At 36.6% G+C, this 11266-nt stretch overlaps 1 pseudogene; it reads right to left on the bottom strand.

Annotated features, from left to right (window-relative positions):
- Positions 1-4045: 4045 nt before the first annotated feature.
- Positions 4046-4386, bottom strand: LOC102883295 (annotated as a pseudogene).
- Positions 4387-11266: the final 6880 nt, after the last annotated feature.

Here is an 11266-nt window from a genome sequence, read left to right as displayed (position 1 = left end):
TGATTGAGTGTCCTTGGCTTCCCCATCCTCTATATCAGTGGTTCTATCCTCTTCTTTATCCACTCTGTTTTTTCCATCTAATATCTTCTTCATCTCAGAGGTGTTCTTCATTTCTGACTGTTTCCCTTTTATAATTTCCATTTTCATTTTCTGCTTTTTTTATCTCTTTGTTAAAGGTCTCACTGAATTCATCTACACTTCCCCTATGTTCATTGAGCATCTTTGTAACCAGTGTTTTGAACTCTATGTCTGTTAGATTGCTTGACTCCATTATTCCTGGATCTCTGTTCTGTTCTCTCATATGGTCTCTGCCTCTTGGTCTTCCCATTTTGGCTGCCTTTCTGTGTCTGTTTCTATGTACTAAGCAAAGCTCCGAAGTCTCCCGGTCTTATTAGTGTAGATTTGTGTAGTAGATGTTCAGTGGCACAGTCCCGATAGCTGTTCAGCTGCAGGCCAAATTTAACCCAAGCCTGTGCCCCTTCAGGGCCACCTGTTAAGATTCATCAAGCAATCCACAGATGCTGTGCTTATACTTGCCTCAAAAGGCCATACCAGAAACCGAGGCCAGCTGCCACCAGTGTGAGTCTAGGCCCTGCTCAGCAAGGAGCACCTGACTTGCTGAGGCCACACCTGGATATGGCTTGGGTGGAGTCGCAAGTTCAGGGAGGCAAAATTTCAAGGAATCCTCTGGGTGGAGTGACCTCTGTTATCCAGTTTGATGACTTCTCTGTGATGGCGGCACTGAGTTCCTGTACTGGGAGGGTGTAGGGCTCAACAAAGAATAATGGATACTGCCAGCACTTCTGTATGGAGCGCGTCTTGCCTCTAGCTCTCATTTCGACAACCCAGTGTCCCCTCGTAAGTCCCTGGTGCCCCATGATAGCCGATCAAGCATTGGTGCTCAAAGCGAGCAGGTTCATCATGGCAAAAGTCTGCTTACAGACAGGGCCCCTTTAAGAGGCGTCTGCAGCTGCCGCTGTGGTAGCCTCTGTCTCATTCAGCTGCTTGGGTCTTGGCAGCCTTGTGTCCTTGCCCCATCCTACTTCCTCCCGTTGCAGGTTGATTTCTTATTTCTCTCCCTAGATATAGGGCTTGTTCATCTAGATCCCACGGAATTTTCCTTGTTGTTTATTTCTTGTTTCTGTCACAACTTTGATTTGGTCACAAGAGGGATGAACAGAGTCTCTATCATCTATGCCATTTTTTTCTCTCTTTGACCTTTTCTCTTTTATGAAACTCTTTTCCTTAGGCTTTCATGACCTAACGCACTATTGCTTTAATTTCTTCCTCTCCAGCCATACTATCTCTGTCTCCATTTTAGGTTTATCCTTCTATTCTAGCCCATTAATGGTGAAATTCCTCAAAACTTAGTCCCAAGCATACCTTCTTTTCTCAATTAACACTGCCTTCTATGACCGCAGCTCCAGTAGCCACCAAAACAAAGATGACTCTACATTTATAAAACTAGCCCAGACTCTCTTCTGAGTTCCAGGTCTTTGTGTAAAAGTTTCTAATTAACACCTTATCTTTAGATGTTCCCAAAGTATCTCACGCCCAAAAGACCTAAAATCTAATTTTTGCTATTTCCCTTCAGCACCCCCATTCTGATCTCTTCCAAGAATTGTATCTCAGTCATTAGTACCACTAACCACACTGTTGCTCAAGCTAGAAACATTGGTGTCATCCAATGAGGGACACCCACCACTCCCTCATTAAGCATATTAAATGTATCACCAAGCTGATTGGTTTTAATCTTGTAGTTATTGAACTATCTACTTTTTTCTATCTCTACAAACATCCTAATTCATCTCCACACCACAGTCAGTAATTTTTTTTTCCTAAATGCAAATCCCACATTCATCTACCCTTCTCTACCTCCTGGCTCTAAGCCTACAGTGAGGCATCTATGTATCTCCTCTGGGCTACTACAGCTCCCTACACTTACTTCCAGCATAAAACACACCCCATAGCACCTTTAATTTTTTATTCCATCACACACACATACACAAATGTGCAAAACAAATGTGTTAGCTCTTTGAGGTAAGAGCCATGTCTTATTCATCTATGCAGCCCTTAGTGGTAGTCAGCAAAGGTTTGTGAACATGAACTACACTAAAGTGAATTGAACTGAAGCCTTCATTTTTTACTGCAGAGAATTCAGAGGATCTGGTGTCTTTCTAAACATCAACTTGCCCCCACATGCTATCTAGTCAATAAATGAGATGAAAGTTGATGACGTATTGTCAAGCTGCTCAATACTTCCTAAATAGTGGCTAAATCTCAGCAATGACTTTGAGTAATAAAATGAAACAGAATTCATGCCCAGTAGGGATGATCTGAAGAAGAGAATGGAGAATATGCGTGAATGGCCAGAGAGGCTTGGGAGTTAGGAATGGTGACCCCGCCGGACATCAAGAATGTAGGCAGAAGAACAAGAATTGTTACTGTGCTGCTAGTAAATGTTTCCACTTGGATTCTCAGCTCAGCCTCCTCTCCTCTAGTAACTTTTATGAGCTCCTCTTCCAAGTACACACACTTCTCTTTGGCAACAGATGGCAACAATAATAAGCCAAAGTGGCCAGCTAAACCGGCAGAGAAATGGGCTCTTCTCCCCATTTCAAAAAAAAAAAAAAAGCTTGTCTTGGAGACCAAGCAAGTGAATGGAAACCATGCAGAGACATGTTGTTTTCAATGAGGCACAAATCTTACAAAATGATTTCCAATGACTTTACTTGCAGACCAAGAAGACACAGAGAAGTCCTTATAGATGTGGCCAGTGTTTCTGCCACTGCAGCATTTCTATGGAACTGGCCTTGAGATTCTATCTAATGATTAACATCTAAGATGATGGACTCCAGAGAAACCAAAGGCCCACAGATGCACTCCCACCTTGCCCTTTGGTGACACATCTTCACTTGGCTCCCATAGCACACCTCTCTCTGCACATTCACACTATTTTCTAAGGGCCTTACAAATATTTGCCTCCATCTTCCCATTAATCTATGAGCTTCTCAGGGAGTGATACTAAGTCTTATTCAACTCTTCAATTATCCAGTGCCTGGCACTTAGTAGTGAGTTTGGCATAATAAAAAGGACAAACTTTGATAAGTTCCTGGACTTGAACTTTTGCATCCATGTGATCATAGGCAAGGCATATAACTTCTATGGACCCAGTTTCCTCATTTATAAAATTGTGTACCTGCATTCAGAGTAAAGAAAAATCAAACTTAGTTTAGAGTACAGAAAGCTCCTAGCACAAGACCTGGCACATACTAGGAGCTAGCATTAATTGAACAGCACCATTCCCAAGGGCTAACTCCCTGCCCCACTCCACTTGAAATTTTGAAAGGAAATAAGACTTTTCTTTAGTTCAGAGATCAATGAAGTATTCGATATTTATGAAGGGAGAGAATTAGCACTCATTGAGCATCTACCATGTGCTAGAAACTCTTCCAGGATCATTTCTCACCACAGCCCTGTGAGTTGGACATTATCATTCCATCTTTCAGAGCAGTAAATTGAGGCTTAGAAACGTCATTGTGCCTTGACAAAAATCAGTTAGTGAATGTCAGAGTTGATATACGATCCCTGATCTTTGTGACTCTAGAGGGTCAGTTCTTATTCTTACATCACAAAAACAAATGTGATCAAGAATAAAGAAGCCACCAATACATAAGGCCAATGCCAAAAGAAGAGTAGCTGGGACAGCTCAGCTGGCACTCAGCCCACAGAGGAAATGCACGAGGAGCCCTCCAGACAAGACAAGGAGTGTGATCATGCAGGCGCTACTCCACTTCTCCTTGACCTTGATCAATAAAGAAGCAGGAATAAATTATCTATTTTCACCCACTGGATTTTCAATTTAAATGCACATATGAACATTTAAGTCTCAGCCTAAAACACTTCAAAGTCTCCTCACAACCAAAGCCCTTTACAGTGGTATTCCATTCGCTGATCTCATCCCCTGACACTCCCTACCTCTCAATTTTCACTTTATTTATTTTTTTACAAGAGAAAAAATCCAGTTTATTTACTTTCAATAAGTTTAAATCTGTGCGGGATACAGCATTACAGGAATTCTGTGTCCAATGGCCTTAGCAGGAAGGCTGCTTCGGAATTTGGCATGAACCATGCCACTGTTCCCATGAGCACGAGTTACCTTTCCCTAGATGACCTTGATTTTGGTTGGTTTGCCACCAAGAGTCACTGTGTTGTTCTTTGACTTGTACACGCAAGCATCTCTTGCCTAGATAAAACTCAGTCTCATCTAGAGCATAAACACCTTCAATTTTAAGAAGAGTGGTGTGTTCCCTCTGATTCTGGAGACCACTCTTATAGCCAGCAAAAAATGGCCTTGGACCATAGCCTTCCAGACACATTTGTCATTTTAGAAGTCCCATTCTCAGCAGGCCTCCACAGGCTCCAACATGGCAGGAGAAAAAAAAAAGGCTCTCAATTTACACTTTAAACAGACCAAACACAGTTCTCTAGATACACCATGCTACCTCTTGCCGTTTTTCTGCTCTCACTCCTTTCACCTGGATAATCCTATCTATCCTGAATTGAGATTTTTTTTCAGTTATCTTTTCCACCAAGAAGTCTTCCCTGACCTGCCAACTATATTAAGCTCCTATTTTAACCTCTGAATTTCTCTCTATATACCTATTATTGCCATGTTGTTTTATAAATAGATAGACATTTATCTCCTACATCTGAGTGTAAGCTCTTTCAAGATGGAGACTATATCTTAATTTGCCTTTTTATCCTCATCATCTGCCACTATAGTTCACACATAAAATAAACTCAAAAATACTTTTTAATTCAGGATTGCCATGTATTCCCATCAAGAGCTAAGCACCCAGGAAATGCACAAGAAGCAAAAAAGCAACATGCCAAGTAAGAGTCATAGTGTAAACTCAAAGCAAAAGGAGAATAATTTTATGGTAATTGAATGAGTGGAATAACCATCATACAGAAATGCCATGTGAATTCAAAGTGCTTGATGACCGGAAGGTATCAAAGAAGCTTGCAAGGAAGCACTGTGCATTTCTCTGCAAAGGTGTGTCCACATGTTTTATTGATCAGAACACCCCTTGTGTAATGGATCCCATTCTTACCTACTAGTCTAGTCTGTCTGCTATGAGTTACCTTTCAGGGAAATCCTAGGCTGAGAAGAAAAGAAGTCATTATTGATTGATCAGTTATCATAGACACAGAACTGATGAAAGACGATGGTCATTGCAGCATGAGGAGTGATAAGGAAGAAAGGAAGGAAGACATTAGTGTTTCTTAGCTAAATCTTTTTTAAGAAGAAGTGAGCTCACAGGTCTTATGAACCAAACTCTCCATCTGTACAATGTGTATAATAATGACCAGTAAATGATGCTGTTATGAGTATTAAATGTGATCATAACTACAACATGCCTACTACAGTGTCTAGTACACTAAATAAGCAGTAGCTATTGCTAACTGGTCAGTTGTTTTTCCATCAGTTTACTTTACTCTGGAAGCTGAGATCCCCTAGAACATGTCTGTTGAATGTGAATGTGAAAAGACATGTAGAAATTGTTTCTCCAGTGGAGTCTCTACACTGCATTCATTTTCTTTGAAATCTCTCTTTTATTTAATCCTTGATATTATTCCACTGTATCCATTATGGCATATACTCTTAAGAAAAAACTTTGACTTCAGAAATAAATTGTATTCACAGATCATGCCTTAGAATGCACATTATTAGTGTTTAACTGACAAACTAGATAGAGAAGATAGATGATCCCAATGGAAAGAGCCAAATAGAATTTTGAAGAGAATTTGACTTGCTCCTTTTTCTTTTTCTTCTTGGAAAAAGGAAAGCAGAAATTAAATGATTCCACATGTGATTTTTGTGTGTTGCAAAAACTCAAGAGAGCCTCACACTCCCAAATAGTCTTCTCTATGGTCTCTCTTATCCTTTATCAACAGTATCTCAAAGAAAAAGCCTAGAATGAAAACAAATCCTTATATTTGAATCAGTAATGTTAATATTTGTCTGCAGCCCCCCTCTCTACTTAGACCTGAGAAACAACTACATATTTCCTTCAGACTAGAATCTTTTACATATAAATTACCTGTTTCTCACTTTGCTGAGAAATGCAGCACTGCCAAACTATTCTAGGTGATCAATAAATTCTGTTAAAAGGGCTAGGGGCTAGAAAAATAGAAATTAAATGTTTATCCTTTTTTTCGCCTAACAAAGAAATTATGCTAGATGATGTGGTTTTTGCCTAAATATGGGGCAAAATGGAGAAGTAAACAAAACATGAGTTCAGTTGCTCCAGGCTCTCTTTTTATTGGTCCCTCTCTTCTAGTTCTCATAGCCCTTGTGAGCTCTCCCATGCTCTCCAGGAAGGACATGAGTGTTACAGAAAGCCAAAGTTTCAGCTAAGGCTCCTGAATTCCGTTATTCAGCCCAAGCGTAAGATCAGGACAGAAACCATAAAAAAAACAAGAGGCAGGAAGAGGTCTGGCTCAAAATAGGACATAGAGGAAAAGATCAGGGCAGACACATAGCAGGGGATCGTGAATTTTCTCATAGGAAGAACTGGAGTGCCATGACTTGCTTTTATTGATCACTCAGTGTGAGATCTGGGCTGGAGAAGCAGGCATAATTACAGGGCTCAAGTTTATCCTAAAGATAAGGAACCTATCCCTGTCTCTGAGTGTCCCTCTACCATTGCAGGACTGGGGTTAATCTTCGAGCAAGACTTCACTTACCTATTTCCATGGATTTAATGGTTTAATCATTTGAGCACAGAAATGGAGTCTATCTCTTTCCAAACTCCATACTGACATGTACTAGCTGTTCATTCCTTGGAATCATTAATTAATTAAAGAATAAGAGCATTAAAAATTATATACACACACATAAACTCGTATGTTCACATTCCTTTGAAACTTCAAATATACTTATATTGTTCAACCAAATATTCATATATTTTCATTTTAAAAACTAGTCATGGTTCTACATAGTAATATCTCAAACTTCAGAAAATGTCTCCAGAATCCAACTATAGTTAAGAAGCTAAAGAACCTGACCCCTGAGTGGCCAAGACAATAAACTCTAGTATACAGGACCTGATTGCCCCACACGCCCTGCAAGTTTAAAGATCTAGTCCACTGACTAAAAGACCTGTGGGACTTGGAATGGGGCAGCAAAACTCACTTCTTCAAAGCACTGAATGCAGTTGATATTAGAGAACTTACACATTGAAAAGCAAACATTAAGTCAAAAATGAGTGTGCACACGTTATTAAATCAAAAGTTTATTTCTCCAGAAAAGAAATACAAATGGCCAACAGGTGTATGAAAAGATGCACGGTATTACTAATTATCAGGGAATTGCAAATAATAACCACAATGAACTATCACCTTATACTTATTAGAATGATTATTATTAAGAAAAAGATAAATGCTGCTGAGGGTGTGGATAAACTGAGACCCTGTGCACTCACCATTGGTGGGAATGTAAAATGGTGCAGTTGCTATAGAAAACAATGTGGATATTCCTCAAAATGTTTAAAATATAATTACCATGTGATCCAGCAATGCTAATTCTGGTTATTTATCCAAAAGAATTTAAATCAGCATCTCAAAGAGATATTTGCACCCCCATATCTATTGCAGCATTATTCACAATAGCTATGATGTGGAAACAACCTAAATGTTGACTGATGGATGAATACCAAAGACAGAAAAGCAATCGAATATTGTCACAATAGTGGTGGTGGTTGTCACGGTTGTTATTGCTGTTGTTTTGATATACTGAAAGAGAAGATGCTTCACCCATTTAATGAAAAGTGCCCTGTGTAGAGTGTGTATGTACTGGCAATAATGAGGTAACATGGTGTAGATAATGCAGTCAAGGAAAGAAACAGCAGGAGACAGCAAAGGCACAGACTGGGAACCTACGTGGTGGTTATGGTGCCGCCAGGTAGTTTAACAGGGCTGGAGTTTGAAGAAGGTAGTGTGGAGATAAGGCTTATGTCTTAGTCCATTTTGACTGCTATAACAAAAATACCGTAGGCTGGGTGGCTTACAAATAATAGAAAATTTTTTCTCATAATCTGGAGACTGAGAAGTCTAAGATCAAGGCACTCCTGGTTTATAGATGTTCATATTCTCATTGTGTCCTCATTTGGCAGAAGGAGCCAGATATTTCTATGGAGTATCTTTTATAAGGACACTAATTCTATCATGAAAACCCCATTCTCATTACCTCATCTAAACAAGGACCCCAACCCCGCCTTGTTTGGTATAAGTCAAACACCTTAATCTGAAATCTGGAGGTTTGGTTTTTTTTATCCTGTCAAGGGAGGGTTTTTTTTCCTTCAGGGAGTGATTGCCCCAGGTGTCAGCATGCGGTGGACTGCCCCAACAGCAAAAGGAGGCCATTTTCAATAGGTAAGTACTCATTCAATTCCAATTCTATAAAATACATTCCTTAATTGATAAACAGAAGTTTCTAAAAGACAAAATCTGAGCAGGTGCTTTACAATTTCTTACTGTTCATTCTAACTAAAACCTGACAAGATATTTCAAAGAGTCTATGTTGAAAACTTTTGCAAAGTTAGAAGTCTAATAGGATATTCTAAGCCTCAGCAGTTTTCAAGTCTTTCTACTAATAACCAGAAATGTAAACACAGCCCACAGCTGCCTGAAACTAAGCAAACTAAAGGAAAGAGGGGGAAAACATCTTTAAAAAACACAATCAGCTGAAAAGGCTCCCTTGCCTAAGCAGACTGCCACTAGTCTCCTTAAATACTGTTTATCAAGGACAAATAAAAATCTTAAAACCTTAGCCATCTGAATAAATAAACTTAACTTATCCCAACTATTATAAATTAATGGGGTTTGGCCTTACATACCACACTCATGGCTGAAATTTAAAAAAAAAAAACTATGAGGTCTCTGGTTCTGTCTGTCTATATATGTGTATATGTGTATATATGTCTACTGCAAGGGGACTATTTATAAAATTGGTTTATAAAAAGAGCTAGTTTAATTGGCTTAAAGGAATTAAGTGCTTATATAAATTAAGAACTGTAACAGAAACTAACCCAAATATTTTTCAGGATCATGTAACCTGGAAAAATATTTAAATTTAAAAATGATTTAAGTTTGGTTTAATTAAAACAAACATGTATTTAAATTTTTTAACATTTAATATGATATTTTTATTTTATCTGGGTTACAAAAAATAAATTCATGTTATCTCTGCTTACAGAATTTGTCAACAGAAAAATATCTTGAAAAAATAATTGACTGTCTAATGCCTCAAAATTTTCATGATTAATCTAAATATAATTATTGAGAATTAATAAATTAAGTAGATATAAATAAAATAGGTTTTTTAGTGAAATTTTTCAGCAATAATTGTTTTATAATTTGTGTCCTTAAAAATGGTTTTCCAAAAACTTTATAACTTAAAACCTTAGAGTTTTACTAAATTAAGTTAAAAGATAAAAATTATAAAATATATTTGTCAGTGAAGAGCTTATATTTCTAGACATTATGAAATCTATTCACAGATTTACCAATCTAAAGAATGCTGAAGATTTACAAATTTGATTGACACTAAAATTAAAATTTCTAAGGGTTAAGAATTCTAATTAATATGGAAAGAATTGACATGTGTTTTTAGTAAAAGATGGTATAACATATAGAGATATGTTTTCATTAAGGAAAATAAAAAATAATATTGTCCTGGTAAGTTCAGAATTTTATCTTGTATATTAAGTTGGCTAAAGTTAAATTGTTATTATGAGTTTTTTAATTAGCTTTAATAACAATGGTATGCTTACACCAAGATAAAACTTAGTGTTATTTCTCTGCTAAAAGGAAAAAATTTCCCTATACTATTTTTATACTTTTAATAAGAAATTATGAAAGAAAAACAAAGATGTTATGTTTTATTAAAATGATTTCCTGTGCATTTTATAATCAAATCTTTCATTGTTTAAGTACACTGTCTTCTTAATATTGCAAAAGCCACGCTGGCTTACAACTATTTAATGTTCTGTATTTGCCTGCAAAGTCTATTTTTGTCACATTAATTATATGAATAACTTAAGTTTTGTTTCACAATGATCTATGATTCTATTTGATCAAATGTTTTAAAACTTTTTATATGCATGACTAAATTCCCAAGATTTAGAAAAAATTAGAGTCATTTTCTTAAACTATGAGATTTTTAAGAACTTTGGAGTTTTTCAGAAGTATCCCTAAAAGAATTCAAAATTTCTCTCTTTATAAAAAAGAAATATTAAACTAGGCTTATTGGTGTGTTAAAGTACATGGGAATCATTGTCAAATAAATAATGCCAAAAACCGAGTTTTTCTCTGTCTATGAAAGTTGTAACTTGTATCATCTTTGAAATGTTAACACCCAGGAAATAACCAAAACATTATTCATGAAGACTAAAAAAAAAGCAACCTGTTTAAAATATAAATTGCTCTATAATTTTTTTGCCAAAATTTTTATAAAAGAGCTACGGTTACTTACAAAACTATTAGAAAATAATTAGTATATAACATAAAAAATAGGATGTGTGTTTTTGCTGGAGAGAGGTATGAGGCATGGAGACAGGCTTTCATTGAGGGAAAGGAGAGTAAAGCTTATTAAAACAACAAAATGGTGTTTTTCGGATAAGGAAAGATATAAATAACGTGGTTTTTTTTTAGTAAAGAAAGAAAATGGAAAGTAATTTTGTCCTAAATTAGAACGATTTTTTCAAAATAAGAAAAAAATATATATAGAACAAAAACTGAAAGGTATATGTAGGTTGCAAGTCTGTGAAAATTGCAGAAAGTTCATGGAGGAGGAATTTTGAGAAAAGAATTTTATATATGGTCAAGTTAACTAATATTGTGTGTGTGTGTGTGTGTGTGTGTGTGTGTGTGTATAAACTCTCTCTCTCTCTATCATGGCCATTTCTATGTCTGTTATCATTTATAGACAATTATTGTTTTACTCTGATGCTTTTACAAAAATTTTTCCACAAAGATATTTCATCTTAAGATAAATTCATGAAGAAGATTCTGACACTCCAAAATACAGATTTCTAATTAAAGCTCAAAAATCTAACAATAAATTAGGCAAAGATTTATGGAACTCTAAGGAATAACTGAATTTATAAAACTAAGAAAAATATTATGATCAACAAGAATTAATAACATGGGACTCAATGAACTGATAGGAATGATTATAATTTTTATGGCTTTTTATATG

Source organism: Pteropus alecto, unplaced genomic scaffold (genome assembly GCF_000325575.1).
Source record: "Pteropus alecto unplaced genomic scaffold, ASM32557v1 scaffold153, whole genome shotgun sequence".
Lineage (NCBI taxonomy): Eukaryota > Metazoa > Chordata > Mammalia > Chiroptera > Pteropodidae > Pteropus > Pteropus alecto.
Note: the sequence above shows the minus strand (reverse complement) of the source record. Positions and strands in the feature narration are given on the sequence as shown.